Here is a 16,767-nt window from a genome sequence, read left to right as displayed (position 1 = left end):
CTAGCAATTGCACTACTAGGTGTTTATCCAAAAGATAGAAACATAGTGATTCGAAGGGGCACGTACACCCCAATGTTTATAGTAGCAATGTCCACAATAGCCAAAATATGAAAAGACAATTGACAGAAGAATGGATAAAGAAGATGTGATATATATAATGGAATATTACTCAGCCTTCAAAAAGAATGAAATCTTGCCATTTGCAATGACGTGGATGGAACTAAAGAGTATTATGCTAAGCAAAAGAAGTCAGCCAAAGTCAAATACCATATGATTTTACTCTAATGTGGAATTTAAGAAACAAAACAGATGAACATAGGGGAAGGGAAGGAAAAATAAGATGAAAACAGAGAGGGAGGCAAATCATAAAAGACTCTTAACTATAGGAAACAGGGTTGCTGGAGGGGAGGGGGTTGGGGGATGGGGTAACTGGGTGATGGGCATTAAGGAGGGCACATGATGTAATGAGCACTGGGTGTCGTATACAACTGATGAATCACTAAATTCTACCTCTGAAACTAATAATACAGAATATGTCAATTAAATTGAATTTAAATAAAAAAATTTAAAAAAGAAAATGTGTCTTCTTTGGAGAAGTGTCTGTTCATGTTCATGTCTTCTGCCCATTTGACTGGATCAATTTGTTCTTTGGGTGTTATACACAACTGATGAATTATTGAACACTACATCAAAAACTAATGATATACTATATGTTGGCTAATTGATAAATAAATAAATAAATAAATAAATAAATAAATAAATAAATAAGCCAGCTTTGAATTACTACCTTCATGTGTAATCTTCTGATATTACCAAAATAGATTCCAAAGGGAAGTGATACAAATAGCCAATATGAAGACCAACACTGAGACATACATGGGGAGAGAGAATCTATTCTATTTGTTGTGGTAAAAGTCCATCAGCCAAGGAAGTGGTGATTGGTAGAAGGAAGGATAAACAAAGAAGAGCAAACCAAACACAGGGAGCCGTATGAGTTATGAAACAGATGTAAAAGTGTAGAACATAAACAGAGGCTATTACCGAGACATTGAGAAAATTCTTGATGGGAGGAGTATGAGAATTTAGTTTGGGCAAGAAGATTGCAACCAAGCTAATTTGATTCTCTGTATTGTCACAAAGTTAACTTTTAAAAAGTCATACAACATATTTGGAATGGAAAAGATAATGATGTTAATATAATCAAACAATAACCATTAAGTAGATTATATGAAAATCTGGTTTAAAAGAACTTGGTCCTGGGGTGCCCAGGTAGCTCAGTCATTTAAGGGTCTGACTTGACTTACATTCAGGTCATGATCTCAGGGTTGTGAGATTGAGTCCTGTGTCGGGCTCCACACTGAGTATGGAGCCTGCTTAAGATTCTCTCTCTTTCTCTCCCTCTGACCCTTCCCCCCAATAAAGACCTTGATTCCAAAACAATTATAAAATGTAAGCCATTACAATGAGATACTTGATAATAATGAATACATAAGTATATGTGAGTGTGAGAGAGAATATAGCAAGAGGAGAAAGAGAATGAGGAGGAGAGGCAGGAGACAAAGTGGGGGGTGAGAAGGAGAGAGAGGGAGAGAGAGAGGAGAGCACTTTCCCAGATTGCTAAACTGAATCAGTGACCTCAAAATGCAGGCAGAGGGTACATCATTTGGAGAATATTTACAAGTTGCCCATCAGTCTAAAGTTATGATCCATCTTATGGGAGCACCCAGACATCTCCAGATGAGAAGAAAGCCAAGGTCTTATTACTCACAATTAAGAGCTCGAGCTTTGGCAGATCTAAAATTAAATCCTAGCTCTGTTTTTCATTTACAATGTGTATCAGACATTTTCCTTAAACTTAGAGTCATCTTCACATTATTTTTTTTACATTCTTTAAATAAATTCATAATCCAGTCTCTTGTCATCCTTCCAGGGCCACCCCCTAGTCCAAAGTACTCTATCCCATCACCCCCACAGTTTGCCCAAATTATTGCAGTACCTCCTACCCATCCCTCACCTTTTAATTTGCTTCCTTTCCATCAGTTCTGCAGCTATGAGGGTGATTCTGCAAAAACTTAAGTGATGCTATGCCTCTGCTCAAAATCTGCTAATGGACTTCCCATTTCACTCAGTATATAACCTAAAGTTCTCCCTCTGACCTAAAAGGTCATATATGATGCATACATTCACTCCCTGACTATTTCTCTGAACTTGCCCTCTGTTATCCTGCCCTGTGCTGTCACTACTTACTCCTTTTTTTATGTTCCAATAAAACTTTATTTACAAAAACAGGTGGTAGGCTGGATTTAGTCTACAGGTGGTAGTTTACCAACCCCTGATTTAAGCTAATTTTATTTCTTTTCTGTAAAATAAGTAGTCACATTCCAATTTATTCTTAAATAAATCTTTATGTTGTCTGCTTAAGACCCACCTGTATTTTTTTTTTTAATTTAGTGATTCATCACTCACACATAACACTCAGTGTCACTACTTAGTCTAGTTACACTATATTTCTTGCTCTTCCTTCAACAGTTCAAGCACATGCCATGTTCAGGGCCGTTGCACTTGCTGCTTTGTGTACTTAAATTATTCTTTCTCTGGTTAGCTCCATGGCTGGTATTTTCAGGGCATTGCTCAAAGGTCTTGTCACAGTAGGTGGTCTGACCAACCTGTGTAGAAGTTCAATTTTTTTTTAAAGATTTTATTCATTTACCTGACAGAGAGAGAGAGATCACAATGAGGGGAGCAGCAGAGGGAAAGGGAGAAGCAGGCTCCCCGTTGAGTAGGGAGCCTGACACGGGGCTCGATCCCAGGACTCTGGGATCATGACCTGAGTGGAAGGCAGATGCTTAACCGACTGAGCCACCCAAGCACCCCTAGAATTTCAATTCTTGCCACACTCTTCCTATCCCCTTCTTGCTTTATTTTTGGCTGTATCATTTTTCACTAATATGGTATGTATTTTAATTGGTGTATGAGATACACACACACACACACACACACACACACACACACATATAGCCTTTTTCACTAATATGGTATATATTTTAGTTGGTGTATTATATATATATATATACACACACACACATATATATATTCACATATTATATATATGAATGATACATGGTTTCGTTTAGCTTGCTTATTCTCTCTTCTGCTCCCACTGGAATATGAGTGCCATGAATGCATACCTTTGTTCACTGAGTATTGCAGATCCTATTACAGAGCCTGGTACACAGTAGCATTCAATAAATATTTCTTGATGAGCAAATGATTCAAGGAATGAAACTTTCTCAACCCTAGAACAATTCAGGATAACCCTCTTAAGATTATTATAAAATAAGAGAACATGAGGGGCACCTGGGTGGCTCTGTCAGTTAAGCCTCCGACTCTTGATTTTGGCCCAGGTCATGATCTCAGGGTTGTGAGATCAAGCTCTGTGTCAGGCTCCATGTTGGGCGTGGAATCTGCTTGAGATTCTCTCTCCTTCTGTCTCTCTTTATCTCTCTCTCTCTCTCAAAAAAAAAAAATTACATGAGATGATATTTGTAAAGTGTTTAGCATAGTACCCAGATATATTGGTTGAAATGAAATAGTTTGTTAAAATTAATTTCTTTTTAAAAACTTTTTTATATGTGGTTACTAAAAAATTCAAATTTTACATGTGTGGCTTGTGTTATATTTCTGTTGGACAGTGCTGATCTGGAACCTGTGAGATTCCACATGAACCTCTCTTGGCAGAGACACAGATGCATCATGACATAGTAACCAGATTGTGTGGAGAGTCAAAAAAGCTAGAACTTGATGGAAAAACCAGGAAGAATTGGAGGTATGTCACTCAGTTTGGAGCAGGGAGTGGATGGCACATTAAACCAAGATAACATAAAGATGTTTTAACAAGATTGTTTACCAAGGTGTGGGCAAGAGTGTAGAGATACAATAAGGGGCTTTTCAGTATATACTCAGGTCGAAGAGTTGAAGGGAAGGAATAGTTGCTGGAACCTGGAAGGAGAGAGCCACATAAAGAGACTATGTTGTTAAGAGCAGTTACCGCCTGTCAAGGCCCACAGTGAGTCCAAAGGAGACTCTAGAGAGAAGGGGGGGACCTGGGAAATAAATACCCTGACCTCATTTCTCCTCCCTCCCTCTGATCAACTCGGGGCTCTCCTGAACCCAAAGGAAGCCAAAGGAAAAGGATTTTTTGTGGTTATCTGTACAGGCCAGCTCACAGGACAGAAGTATAGAAGGGTAGGGGATCTCAAGGGGTAAATAGGAATTATCTGGCAAAAACCCACTGTTGTTTTGATGCAAGAAGGACTCTCCCAAGAGCTACAGACTGCCTCTAATTTCCTTGTGTGTGATGTTAGCCCCTCATGCATGTCAGCACTGAACAGAAACATCCAAATACATGCTTCTAACTTCCGAATGAACATATAACATGGGAATGTGAGTAGCTAGTAATAATAAAATCACAGTTCCATGTCGAACAAAGTTCCCATATCATGTCTTGGTTATCAGACTAGTTCCTTTATACATAATAACTGTGGGGAGAACAGGGTTTATTCCACAGATAACCCCAAATGAAAATGCTCTACCCTGTTGAGTGTCTACAAGGCTCCCTAAGTGTTCATCAACGGAGGTGCAAGTGTTCTGCCAATATTAATTCTCCAGAGAGTCATAGTCGGATATTTCTGTCCCTCCTCCCAAGCTCTAGCCAAGAAACTGCTGGAGCACCAGAAGCAGTAAGTGGCCTTCACCAGGACATACTGCAAACTGCCATCAGGGCGGTGATTAGAATTTCAAGTTTCTGACTTAAGTGTAGACAGATTGACTGCATAGGCGCCCAGAGAGAAGCCGCAGCCGGCTGGCAACCTTGGCCAAAGGCAGCAGGCTCTGATTTACCCTCAGTTCCTTCAAAGGTTTTCCTTGGGAATCCAGGACCCTCAGAGGAGCAGGCTTTTGACTGGGCTGCTTATAGAAGACCTAGTCCAAAACACCTCATAGCAAAGAGCAGCCTTCCTGGAAGATGGTCTGGTGGTTTGTTTCATTGTACTTCTCTTCTTTCTATTTCTTTGACAAAGTCACACACTGATCTGCGGCTACGCACAATGCTGTTTAGGGGAAATCACAAATTAATGAAATGTGCTTCAGCGTTTATTGCTACATGGAAAATGTGTTGTACCGGCGAGCAGAAACACCACGGTGATTACAGTTAATAGAATCAGGACTCCCTGATGTTTCCCTCAAACTGTCCTTGTTCGCATGGCTTCAGAATCACTCAGCCACTTTGGAACTTCTGATGCCGGAAAGCTCAAACCAGTGATGATCCAGTAAGAGCTCATTTCCATCAGTGTCTGTCAATATCTCTTCTAAAATGTTATCAGTTTAATGTTTGGTATCTCTTAACACAAGTCTGGCACTTTCTTTGTGCATATGTCAAAATAATTTAAAATAACAAAATGGGAAACCATATTAGGTCATTGTTCACTGGTCCCCACCTGTTAGTAGATCAAAGGTGCTGATCTGAATTTTGTGAAGGAAAAAGGACAAGCAGTTGCTACTGGGCAAACAATAAAAGCACCTTCTGATATAAATGAATAGGTTAACTTTGCTTTTGTTATGAGTTGAACCTTCCTTTTAAAGAGCAAAGTATATTTATTTAAAGCCTCCATTGAATGGTTATTATAGCCTATGTAAGAATAAAACAAAAAAAAGCTTATATGTAGTCCTGTTCTCAAAAAGTTGACAGTCTAAGGCCACCTGGGTGGCTCAGTCAATTAAGCGCCTGCCTTCGGCTCAGGTCACGATCTCAGGGTCCTGGGATCAAGTCCAGTATTAGGCTCCCTGCTCAGCAGGGAATCTGCTTCTCCCTCTCTTCACTCATGCTCTCTCTCTCTGTCTCTCTCAAATAAATAAAATCATTAAAAAAAAAAAAAGAATTTGACAGTCTAGTGGGAAGGGCAATTCTTGATTTAGTCATCAGTTATACACTGAGCACCTGCAGTGTGCAAAGCCTTGTACTAGGAGCCAGAGATACAGCAGAAATGAGACCACACTTGCCTTCAAGGTGCTGGCAGTCTAGCCATAGATGCGTATGCTTTAAACTAAATAAGAAAACTTGGGACAGGTTCCCCAACTCAAATGGGAGTTTGTATGGGTAAGGTTTATTGGACAGTATGATTGGAAACAAATCCTTTATGAAAATGAAGGAAACAGGATTGGATAAAATGAAACTGAGGCCATCGCCAGTCTTCAGGCTAGAAGGGGAATGATCTTCAGAGTTGTCCCATATTTAGGCAAGGGCCCATGCCCTGGAGAGGAGTCTGAATGGTAGATGAGGTAGCTCCCTTCATGAGGACAAAAGTCTGAGAAGGACACAGCTGGAAGCCATCAGCAACATTCTCTGCAGCTGGTGGAATGAGCGGCTTGTCCAGAAGGCCAGAGCTGGGTGACATAGTCAGATACAACATAGTTCACCCTGTGTTGCTTAAATCCACTTGCTTCTTATAGTACATTCATTCTATCCACAAATCACTTCTTTAGGGTTGTGGTTGGACTCCTTTCCTGGTGAGAGGTAGGAGAGAAAGTTACTAGAATGAACTGCAGCTCTCCTCACCGCACCTGGCCTTGAGCTTGCAGCTGAGCGCCTGGTCACCATGCCCTTCTCAGGCTTTAGCAGCAGCACTGTACATTTATCTGTCACAATCAGAGGGGAGGACCTAGAGTCCCCCCACCAATCACCAAATGCCAGACATACTTTTCTCTGCCCCTTTCTGTAACAGCAGCCCTATCTCCTTCTCATGATTGGGGTCAATTACCTCTACCAATAGGTTGATTCCTTTCCTTGTCCCCAGATCTCTTGGCTGGAGGGGCACAAAGTGACCAAACAGCAGCTGTGGCTGTAAGTTCAGTGAGACATTTACTATGCCTGGAGCTGCTGAAATAAGAAACACAAATTCCCCGAGGGGGCTACTTGAAATGATGATATATGGGATCCCCTGTACCTTGGAACTTGTACCCAGAGAGTTTATCTACTCGGGACGTTGAACCGCATCACTTTAGTCGATTTAGGGTGTATACTTCATCACGGAGGACAGCAACCTATCCTCACAAGGAATTCTCTCCCAGCTAGCTTCTGAGTGGTACAGTATGTGTTAAAACAAGGAGAGACAATGGTCAGGTGCACACTGCCATATCCCCTTTGCTGTAAAGTGGGTGACTTTTGTCCAGTGCAGTGTATGTGAGGTCCTATGTCAGTGAATCTCTTCATACTGATGTTATGTCTTCCAGTTTTGTTCTTCTTAAGATTGAGTTGACTATTTTTGAGTCTTTGCATTTTCATATAATTTTAGAATCAGCCTATGAATTTATACTCACATGCTGTTTATAATCTAAATAGAATTATAATGAATCTATAGATTGACTTTAGGAGAATTGACATCTTCAAAATACTGAGTCATCCAAACTATAAACTCAGTATATTTCTTCATTTAGTTATGTATTTAATTTCTCTCAATAATTTCTGTGTAGAGGCTGTATAAATCTTTTACTTGTTTCTGGATATTTGAAGTATTTTATGTTATTTATAAGGTATCTTTTCATTTGATTATTTTTATGTACCTGCTCTGTAGAAATATAATTACTATAATTATTTCATGCTGATCAAATATTCAACAAACTTGTTAAGTTCACTCATCAAATCTAATAGTTTAATTGCAGATTCTTTTGGATTTTTTATATGCACAATTGTGTAATGTGTGAATAATGACAATTTTATGTCTTTCTTTTCTACCCTTATATAATTTTCCCCTTGATTTATCCCACTGGGCTCAGATCATTAGGATAATAATGAATAAAAGTGGTGAGAATGAACATCTTTACTTTAGTCATGATCTCCAAGGAGAAGCTTTAACATTTTCACGATTCTGTATGACGTTTACTGCAAGATTTTGTAGCTTATCTTTTATCAGATTAAGGATGTTCCCTTCTATTCCTAATTCACTAAGTGTTTTTATCATATATGTGATTTATTATATATGATATTATTATATCACTTGATTTTTATCAAGTGATTTATCACATCCTATGAGAAGATCATAGGCTTTTTCTTCTTTATTTTGTTAATGTGATAAATGAGATTTATTGATCTTTTTAAATGATATAAAATCTTGGATTCCTGGAATAAACATATCTAGATGTACCTGATGACAAAATTGGATGAGATTTTTCTGAGCCTTGAAATGGGTATAAGGATATTTTGTGTGTAGAAGTAACCAAGAAATGGTGACCAACAGAATAAATTACTATAAGTGAATTCTGGTGCTATTTCTTCCTTCTCTCTACCTCCTTCCCCATAGTAGTATTAATTGTGCACTTAGTTTCCATTCTATCATTGATGATGCAGAGTACTCACCAACTCCTGTACTTTGGACTTTGCCAGGTGGCTTTATTGAATGAGTGTTTAGTATAGTTGATGTGGAAAAAAAGTTTGAAACGTGCTTGCATGGTTGATTTTTCTCACTTATACTTCTGTCTTTATTAAAGAAGAACATAGTCTGAGTAACTGTCACCCATCCAGCCTGGACTACAGAATGAAACAGGCATAGTAGATCTACCCCTGCTGATGTACCCACATGGAACCTAAAACAGAACTACTCCAGCTGAGCTGCAGACCTATAACCTAAGGCAAAACCATTCCTAGCCAACTTGTAGATTGTGTAAGAAAGAAAGAAATGCTCATTGTTGTATGCTGATGAGATTTTATGGTTGCTTGTTATGCAGCATAATTGTGGATATTGTTGACTGATACTCTTGGTATGAGTGAAAAATTGTTATTGAATGACATACATTGCATGTGAAATAGTGTAGAAACATGGACAAGTGAGATTTCTATCCATAGAGGTATTTATTCTCTCCTCTGACATGCAATAAAGAGTACAGGCAGATTGTCCTGTTCTCATCAAGGACTGAGCTAATCTTAGGCTGAAATACAGTGTTTTGAAATTTCTCTTTACCACTGATATACTCCTACTTCTAGAATAAAGCTCTTCAGATTTCCAATTGAGAGCTTTGTGTGTTTACTATGATTCCTCCATCTTGGCCTATCAAGAATTATAATTTTGCTCTCCCTAGCGGAGTGAAACTTCTGAAAACTGTTATTTTTCAGATAATTCCTGTGTAGTTCTTAGGCTTTCATACTATTTACCTAACATTCAAGAAGTGCCATAAGGGGGGCACCTGGGTGGCTCAGATGGTTAAGCGTCTGCCTTCGGCTCAGGTCATGATCCCAGGGTCCTGGGATCGAGTCCCGCATCGGGCTCCCTGCTCCTTGGGAGCCTGCTTCTCCCTCTGCTTCTCTCTCTCTTTCTCTCTCCCTCTCTTTCTCTCCTCCCCTGTCTCTCATGAATAAATAAATAAAATCTTTAAAAAAAACATTAAAAAAAAAAGAAGTGCCATAAGGGGAAAAACCATTGTGATGGTGGTCACATTTATGTGCACCTTATTTTCCTCCAGAATCTTAGCCACTCATGTTGACTGCCTTGGCAGACCAGAAATTCCGTTTGTCTCCCAGAACATTAAGAATACAGAATGCCTTGCTTCCTCTTCTAACTCATAGAAGCTTTGATCTGCCTAGGTTTTTAGCCTCATGCCCTCCTCCAAAAATCGGCAAATATTCTATGAATGAAAACAACATGGAGAATATTATGCTCACTTCAGTCAACTTTTGTTATAACTGGAATGTTGACTCTTCAAATCAATGTCAGTGGCTCACCAATTCTTCAAAAATATTTTATTTTACTTTATTTTAGTTGACTTTTCTGGACTAATTTTTTTTTAATTTTTTATTGTTATGTTAATCACCTTATATTACATCATTAGTTTTTGATGCAGTGTTCCATGATTCATTGTTTGTTCATAACACCCAGTGCTCCATGCAGAACGTGCCCTCCTCAATACCCATCACCAGGCTAACCCATCCCCCTACCCCCCTCCCCTCTAGAACCCTCAGTTTGTTTTTCAGAGTCCATCATCTCTCATGGTTCGTCTCCCCCTCTGACATACTCCCCTTTTCTTCCTCTCCTGTTAGTCATTTACCATAGCTTAATGCAGAAGTCATATAACTTTTTTTTTTCTCCAAGATTCATTAAGATCCATTCACTTTCACTGTCATATAATATTTCATTGTGTGGATATATTTGATTTATGCATTCTTCTTTTCTTAGACATTTTTAAACTTTTTGCTGAATAAATAAAAATAATGTGTATATATGTATATATATGTAGTAAGTATATGAAATCACCTCTTCAGGATACATATGTAGGAGTAGAATTATTGAGTTATAAGATAGGTGTATGTTCCATTTAAGAGATAATGCCAAACTGTTTTCTAAAGTGGCTATTGAAATATATACTCCTTGTCAGCAGACTGTTGTATTTTTCTTGTTAGAATTTATCTAGTCATACTCTATTATATATTAACACACAGTTAGGGGTTTTTTTCCCCTAGATTTTGCTACTATGGACAATGATGCTTCCAATAGTTTTTATATGTGTCTTGATACATATGAAAGATTTTCTCCTGTGCATATGCTTCAGAAGAGAATTTCTGGGTCATAGGTTATATCGATGTTCAATTTAAAAAGTAATGCCACACTGTGGCTAAATTTTCACACCGTCCTAGCAGATTCTGCTTCCTTTTATTTTTCTCCTTGTGTTTATCGCAACTCAATATTCTTTTATATGTCTTCATACTTTTTAAATTTTCTATTCACCCATTAAAATGTAAGCTCTTTTAGGGGAAAAAAACTTTTTTTTTAGTCATCTTATCACTACACTTAGAAAATTAACTAACACTTAGTAACCATTCAATAAATACTTGATGAATCAGTCAATGAGTGAATCAAAATAAGAAAGTGATGGGAAGGAGATTTGAGTGGTAAGATAATGTATTTGAACTTGTAGGTAAAATATCATGGATGAATCCTCGTGGAGATTTCCAATAGGCACTCTGACAATATGGCAAATTTGAAGCCCAGGAAATAGTTCAATATTTCTTTCAATTCACTTCTCAATCAAAATTATTCTTGCTTTCTGTGTGTTTACACTACATGGGCTAGTACATTTAATCATCTTTAATTTTATTCTGTCTCTTAGATGATCATGAATGTGTATGCTTCTAGACTGTCAATGCTCTGACATATCTTTGTGGTGGCAGTACACTAGTATGATTAAGATTTGTGCCAACTCTTGACTCATATGCCTTGATTCAACTATTCAATACTCTGGAATCAGGAAGGAACATAATTACTATGAATAATATGAAAATAAGGGATATAAAGTGGGAATCATGACTTAAGCCAGTTGTAAAAATGGCTGCAAATTCTTCTCTTCTTTATCCATGCTGTTGAATACACTCACTCATGTAAGATTGGGTTTAGCCATGTGACTTGCTTTAGCCACTGGTACAATATCAGGTATGATGCAACATATTGAACAAAGGAAATTTTCCTCTCTCGTATTGCTGTTAGATCCTGTAACTGCCTTGTAAAGAAGCCCAACCTGTTCTGCGGCAGGGTGACACGCCATGTGGAAGAGAACTTAGACACCTTAACAGGCAAACCTGTAAGTGCTAAACATGTAAGTGAGGCCAGTCAAGATCATCCAGCTATCAGCCAATCCATGATCTGACCCTAGATGCATAAGGAAACCTAACAGTAAGCCAAGCCAGCCCAGACAAACCCCTAAACTGCCCCCCCAAAAGGCTTGTAAGCTAAGTAAAATGGTGTTGCTTTAATCTAGTATATTTTGGAATGGTTTTAGAGCAAAAGCTAATTGACAATGCTTACATAAATGGGTAAGAAATTGGAAGCTCTGGTTGGAGATCAGACAGTCATTAGCAATTTTAGTGGGAAGCACTACAGTGTCTAGAAAGAGTGGAGGTGAAGGAAAATTTGTAGAAGCCACTGCATCTAGCATCAAAGTTGGCTTCTGTAGTGTGCATTTGACCTCTGCAGTGTCACCTTACCTGAAGAAACCAGCACATCAGACCACCACAACTTCCCGAAGAGAATAGCTTTTCATCAATCACCTAAAGGAGCCCAGATATCTGCAGGCTATGCCAGTAACCAATAAGGTACCAAGCTGGGCAGGTCCCTTTTTTATAGGCTCAGTGAAACCACATTTGAGTGCTATTCTCTTGTGTCTCAGAGAGGAGCAAGTTGGTGCCCCTGAACTACCAGGAGTTTGTGACTTCTCCCTCTCTTTTTTGTTTTTTTCTCTGCATCACCTGCCTGTGCAATTCTAACTGGAGCTCTCCCTGTAAAACTAATGCATGTTAATTCCATGTGTTAACATCATCCCTTCACACCATAATTCCCATGCTTTGTATTGAGGTGGAACAGGTTTTGAACAGCTGCCACAGTGAATTCTATGGGGAGTCCACTAGAGATGGGTAATGCTTCCTTAACAGCTTTCAGTAAGCATGAATTGTCCCTTACAGAATCTTCATGTGGATGTCACATTCCCTTTCCAGTGTCTCAGAAGAGGGGGAGGGGTCAAAATAGAGATTTAAATGAATATTGTATGCCTCTATTATTTCAAGAAATTTATTTTCCAGCTCCATTAAGATGTAATATTTGGTATCTTACACTGACTTTTTTCTAAATTTAATGTTACAGTTTTCATTGAGATTTTTCAAAAATAAGAAAATGGGTAAATTCTTAGTTTAGATAATCTTTTCTTTTCAGCTTTTGTAATTTCATGAATGTATGTATTATGTGCTAATTGAGGGCAGGCTATTAGTCAAAAGACATCAAACCTATTAAAAAAAAAGGGGCAAGAATTCTCTGACTGTGGTGTCATGCATGAGACTGTCATGAATATGCCATTAAGGAAAAACCATGGAATAACTTAGTAGCTACTTCTCTGCTCTGCCCACCCCACCAAGACTGACATTAAAGAAACTGACTCGAAGGAACTGAGAAATTGTTGAGGTACTCTTTCAACAGAGTGGTAAGGAGAAAAACTAAATTAGAAAGGAATGGAAAATATTGAGTAATGAGAAATAAAAACTACATTTTTGAGTTATGAAAAGGGAAATAGAAGAAAACATGGTGAAGAATATGATGGGGTTATGATATAAATGGAAAGCTTTCTAAGATATCTGCCTAGAGATTTTGAATAAGGCATATGAATACGTTTGAGAATTCTGAATACTGTCTCTTCAAGGTGAGTCCAAGATCATGTACACAATACAGTGCATTAATTTGGGGGTCTAGCAATCATAGAACTTAGCTGCAATCAGGTGTTTTACAGAAGTGTTGAGACATCTTGGCCTCAGCTTTCCTGTACATTCAAGGATGGATCAAGATTTGCCTTGTATCAACAGCACAATGAGACTGTTCATCTGGGGCTTTTGCCTACTTGCCTACTTTAACATCATTTCCATCATCTCTGAACGTGTGCATTGGCAATGGTCTTCTGACCCTTGCTAAGAAGTGACAAAAATACTATGGCTAGTACTTTTGTATGATATCTGCTCTGAAGATACTCATACGGTACTCCTAGGAAGATGCTGAGATTGGTAAGCAATGTAGAAACTTGGAAATGATCTTATTTTCTAGAAAACCCACATTGCTACTTTGCCAAACTTCTAGATTAAAAGTATAAGGACAAATTTAACTCTAGGGATTGTGAAAAGCTGCAAGTACTTGAAAGATTATTACTATATATATATATATATATATATATGAGAAAACAACTTGAGTCAACTACTGAAAATATGCTAAAATTCTTTTCTTCAAGCAGTACAAATACTTCAGTTTGTGGGATTGCTTCAATGAGATTTCAGTTTTACTACTGACCAAGTCTTCAAATGCAGGAATAGAAGAGGAGAAAGGGAGAAAAGTGGAGAAAAGTGTGGGCCTTAATCTATATTAAGTCTATTTTATTTAGATGAAGAAAAATTGAATAATTAGCTGAAAACAGCAACATCAGCAGTATCTAATGCCAGCAGATTTAGCCAAAAAATATATTTGCCTCCAACAATTTCAAGTGTAAATGACCTGCTATTTAATATTATAAGTGGGTAGTATAGTGATCCCAGTACTGAAAGATGTTTATTGCTGTCATCTGAAGTTGCAGGACTAAACTTTGACTGCCAAAATACTTACTAATAAATTTTCTTAATGATCATGTTTTTAAATAAAATTTAGATTAAAATTGTATCCCAGAACTTCATTTTATGATGTGGTATTTGTTTTAGACCTTAGCCTTTGTTCAATATTGATTTTATTTTATTTTGTTGTTGTTGTTGGCTTTTTGGTATATGGCCAAATGTATATTCAATGTAGCTTTAGTGTTTCTCTGTAGATTTCAGGGGCTTAGGCCTCATTTTTTCAGCAGTGTAAATAGCTCATTTCCCTGCCCGATACATCCATGTGGACAAATCTAGTTACAAGTTCTCTGGGACCCATTGCTTTGGAATGGGAAGAAATCTCAGGACAACAGAAAAGAATAAAGAGCCATCCTTCTCAGACTTTTCTTCTCTATGTCCAAGGCTTCAAAATAGGATGCTATCGTTGTCCATCCTTGAATGACTATGGGTAGGAAATACTGAGATATTAATGACCCCATATGACCATTGATATGTCAATGAATCATCTAGAGAATGTCTTGTCCAATTCTAGAATCTACCATAAAGGGGGAAATCAGAGAGTGGAATCAGGTATCAGGGCATCATTCAGTTAAGCAGAATGTTCACCAGGCCAGTCCCAGGTCCCACCTAGAGGAAGTAAAAGAAGCAATAGGTTAAACTTCTATTTTACCTTTCTTGTTTCAAGTATTTCTTTAAAAATGCTTGCAACACCATTTCCATATCTTTCTATGAAAAACAAACCGCAACAGAATTATCAATGCACAGATAAACACCTAGGAAATGGAAAAATAAATTAAACAATGGTTTTCAGGCATCAGACAATAGTCTGTGCCTGACTGTGATCACTAAGAGAAGAGAATTTAATGAGATATGATTCCTGTGATTGACCCAGCTTATTGCCTAAAGGCAATTCACAGACCACAGTGCAGGAAGGAGAACAGAGCCCGGAAGTCTTGTAGAATTGAGAGACTAGAAGGCTGAATTTGGATAAAAAGACAGTTGGGTGCAGGGAGGGGCAGTTATAGAGATTTGCACACGGGGTCCCTTTGAATCCTTGGCTGAGAACTTATCAGCACATGAGTGGGATAAGGTTTTCCAAGACCAGGGAAAAAACACTAAAAACATTAGACTGAACAATTCGCAGGGCTCACACAGAGCTGGGGACATTCGCATCAGTGAGTCGTGGAGCAAAATTGATCTGCTGCTGAACGTGTTTTTGGAGACCCTGAAGTAGGGAGGAAGGCAGAAATAACATATAAGGAAAAGTAATGGTAAAAATATTTTCAAGTCTGATGAACACTAAAACAACAGATCCAAAAATTGGAACCAACTGAAGACCACATAAAGGCCACAAAGAACACCACATCAATATGAATAATAATCCAATCACTGGTAACAAGTGAATAAAAAAAAAAAAAACTTAAAAGCAGCCAGAGAAAAAAAGACAAAGATAAGAATGACAGAAGACTTCTCATCTGAAACCATGCAAGCCAGGAAATAATGGACTAGCATGTTTGAAAAATTGGAAAAAAAAATCACCTGTCAATCTAGAGTTTTACATATGTTATGGTTAATATGTCTTTCAAAACTGAAAGTGATATAAGGACATTTTCAAACAAAAGTTGGGAGGATTCATTACCAGATTATCTGCACTACTAGAAATAAAGTATTTCTTTTTAGGCAAAGGAATTCTTCTGAGGCAGAAGGAAAATGATACCCTGTGGAAATTTGATGGAAACTTGACCCATACACTTTTCCCTTACCCTTTAACCAGACTTTCAGGGAAAACAGTCACAGTGCCTTAAAGATGTAATACCCTATAGGTTCATGCAATTAAGTATCCACCAGGTTTTCACTACTGTTGAACAATACTTTTTTTTCTTTGTTCTTTGATTTCTTTTTGTTGTTGTTTTTTGATTTCTGAGTATATATCTTATAGGACAATTTCTAGAAATCGTGAAACCTACTTTGCCATTTGCCATTGTGTTCTAATTCTTTCAACTGCCATGGGGGAAGTTTGAAGATGAAAGAGAGAACTAAAAACTCTACAACTGCTAAACAATCTTTGGTAGATCCAAAAATGTAAAGAAATAAGCTACAGACCTATGCAACTCTGTGTATTACCCTCAAAACCATAATGCCAGAAATCAGGGAAAAAAGACTTGATGCATATTATGTAATTCCATTTATGTAAAACTTTAGAAAAGGCAAAACTATAGCAAAATAAGTCTACATTAGTCAGGACAGTGTGGTATTAGCACAAATAGATAAATGGAGCAAAACAGAGAATCTAAAAAAAGACCCACATATACATGGCCAATTGATTTTGAACAAAGTTGTGAAGGAAATTCAGTAAGAAAAGAGTAATTTAATCACAACTACTACTGGTATGATTGGATATACATAAACAACAAAATGAAATTAGACCCTTATCACACACCACATATTAAAATTAGCAAGAAATGGACAGGAGACATAAATATAAGAGCATAATGCTAAATTTCTATAGGTTAGGCAGAGATTTTTAGATATGGCACAAAAAGAATGAACCACAAATTAATGATAATTTGGGAATACATCAAAATGAAAATATTTTGCTCTTTGAAAGACAAAAT

The sequence above is a fragment of the Eumetopias jubatus genome, unplaced genomic scaffold (assembly GCF_037043125.1).
Source record: "Eumetopias jubatus isolate StellerSeaLion01/CBP00866 unplaced genomic scaffold, mEumJub1_p1.0 scaffold_1, whole genome shotgun sequence".
Classification (NCBI taxonomy): Eukaryota; Metazoa; Chordata; class Mammalia; order Carnivora; family Otariidae; genus Eumetopias; species Eumetopias jubatus.
This window is presented reverse-complemented; position numbering follows the sequence as displayed.